Genomic DNA, 3182 nt, shown 5'->3' on the forward strand with positions numbered 1-3182 from the left:
TGGGAACATGTTTTAGGCTTTTGAGAGGAATTTTTGGTAATAACTTCTTACAGTATCTTCAAAAGTATTTTCCTTTCCCAAATATATGTAAAAACAGTTTTCAACATTCATTTTTGTAAGACTTTGTGTTCTAATTTTTTCTCCTTCTCTCCCTTCTCTCCCCCTTCCCCAAGACAGCAAGCAATCTGATACAGGTTCAATAAGTGCGATTCTCTTCTTGCAGTATCATCATAATAAATGTCTTTTCTAAAAGCTATTTAACTCTGCTGGCTGATTTTTATTGGGGAGGAACACTAGTGAGGGCTCAGAAGCTGCAGTGTTAGAAGTACAACCTCCTGGGATTCCCCACAGGATGCAAGAGCAGTATATACTGCCCTCAGTGGAAGCCCAATCCACAAATCCCGGTGCTGGTTGGTGGGAAGGGCCTTAGAGGAAGTGTTATAAAATTAGAGGCCTGGACTAAATACTTCTTAAGTTCTCTTCTAAATGTGGCATTCTGATTCCATGATAATTTATGTGCTAATGACAAGGGGCTAGGAGGAAGATCCTTTCATTCTGATATTTTTTTGTTCTTGTCACATGCTGTTTTCCTCAGTGTTTTACTATCTAACTAAGCTATTCATTATCTTCCATATCCAGGCTCCCGGTTTTATAGCTGGAAGGGACCTCTGAGATAATCTAATTCAACCTCCTAGCTTAAAGATGAAGAAACTGAGGTTGACAAAAACAAAATGATTTATGCAAAGTCATAAAGGCAGTAAGTATCCCGAGCAAGTTTGGAACTCAGGTCCTCTTAACTGCAGAACCAGTATTCTTCCCATTGTTCTATATTGCCGCTATTTCTCATTTTCACTCATGATGTTACCTTTACCTGAAATTCCCTTCCCTCTGCTTTCTAACATTTGAATCCCTACTCATTCTTTAAAGCCCAATCAACCGATGAACCAATAATGGCAGATAATTGTACCGAGTGCTGGGAGGATGCGTTTATAACAAATAAAGCAATCCCTCTTCTCAAGGAATTTTCATTCTATTGAGACAACTCAACACCTAGGGAACCTATCCTTTGACATATGCTGATCATGTAGCCCTGGGGAAGTGATCTAGGAGATTCTTTCACACTGGAAGTTGCAGAAAGTTTAGAGCCCTAGCATCAATGTTTTAAAACTGGGGGAATCCAATGGAGATTCTTGAGTGCCACCTTCTCATTTTCTCTATGAGAATATGGAAGCCGGAGAAGCCACATAGATTTCTAGGTGGAAAGGACCTTTGATATTATCCAGTCCAACTCATTTTAATAGTTGAGGAAACCCTCAAGCACAGAGAGATTAAGTGACACTGGTAGCAAGGGATAGAGCTAGAATTTGGACTTAAGTCCTTTGACTTCAAATTCAGTATTATTTCCACTTGACTATGCTGCTTCCCATACTACTGAAGACTTCTTCTTCTTCTTCATCATCATCATCATTGTTCAAATCGTCATTGTCATTATCCATCCTTCCATCCATTCACCATCCACTCATCCACTCACCTACCCTTCCATCAACCCACCCATCTATCCATCCACCCATTTTTTCATGGACCTATTGCTTTACTCTTAGAATGTCTCCTACTTGATTATTTGGGTGATATTTTACTCCTTTTTTCTTGGCTTGTTTGCTCCCTCTTAATTTGTTAATCCAAACCATTAATCTCTTGCATATGCTGACCAAACCACGACTTCCCCCTTTCCCCACTATTTCTTTGCCCCATGTGGAGATGGAATAATCTTGTCTCCCAACCAAAATGAAAAGCCCTACACTTGGTTCATAGTATATGCAGAACTGTAGAAATCAGAAGCTATGCTCCAGCTAGAATTGACTCAGATTGTAGAAGTGATCATGATCCAAGTAAGCTTTGAAATCCACATTTTAGGAAAAACATTGACAAACTAGAGAAGGTGGAAAGAAGGGGATCCAGGATAGCAAGACATCTGAGGATCATACAAGGGTTGGCTGGAAGGACTGAGATGTCCACCAGATGAGACTTAGGAGAACATGATGGCTTCCCCCAAATGGGTAAAGAGTGTCTCTGGAAGAATTAGGCTTATTCTGCTAAACAAGAGATTAAGGCAGCTAAATGTGGATAGAAAATAAATCTTGAAATCAAGAAGACCTGAGTTCAGATCTGGCCTGGGACCTTTACTAGCTGTATGACCCTGTGCAAAATTCTGTTTGACTCAGTTTCTCATCTATGAAATGAACTGGAGAAGGAAATGATGAACTATTCTGATATCTTTGCTAAGGAAACTCCAAAGGGAATCATAAAAGTTGGACTGAAAATGATTGAACAATAACAACAAAAAAGTGCTTATCAGACCTTATAATACCATAAAATGCTATCATCATCATCTTCATTATTATTATTATTATTATTATTATTATTATTACTCATCTCACTATCTCTAATGGTAAAACTTGGAGCAATGGATGGAAGTTCTATTGGGGAATTTAGTGGGGGAGAGATGGAAAACTTTCAAGAAGAAAATCCTGAAGATAGAGGTAGTTAAGAGAAAAATAGGAGTTGCTGGAGAAGTCTGATATGGATGCATAGGGATCTCAATAACCAACTTATTTTAAAAGCTATGTACAGAAAATGTAAGCAAGGACAGGTAATGGGATAAACACAGAAGGGTGAAAATAGTGTCTATTTCAGAATGAACTGAGGCTGGAGAGGAAAAAGAATAACAACGAGAAGGATTATTAAAACTAACTTGTGGGCAAGATCAGAATCAAAGAATGTATAAGACATTTGTTAAGGATATATGGGATGATGATAGATAACAGAGAAAGAAAAAAATGCTCAATTCTTAATTTGCTTTTTTTTTCCCAAGAGAAATTTGGACTACAAAGAATAGAGCAAACACGACTAATAGTTTATCCAGTGACTTAACGTTTGCAAAGGACTTTATATATATTATCCCATTTGACTCTCATAACGATCCCTGTGACTATCTCCATTTTGTAGATGAGAAAATAGGCTGAGAAAGGGTAAGTGAATTACCAGAGCCAAGTAACTATTAGTCAGGATTTGAATTCATGTCTTCCTGACTCCAAGACTAGCACTCTATCCATTGTTACCTAATTTCCTGATGATAAATAGGGAATTCCCCAAGAAAAATGAGATCCTAATTGAGCATCAGC

This window comes from Sminthopsis crassicaudata, chromosome 1 (genome assembly GCF_048593235.1).
Source record: "Sminthopsis crassicaudata isolate SCR6 chromosome 1, ASM4859323v1, whole genome shotgun sequence".
Taxonomy (NCBI): domain Eukaryota; kingdom Metazoa; phylum Chordata; class Mammalia; order Dasyuromorphia; family Dasyuridae; genus Sminthopsis; species Sminthopsis crassicaudata.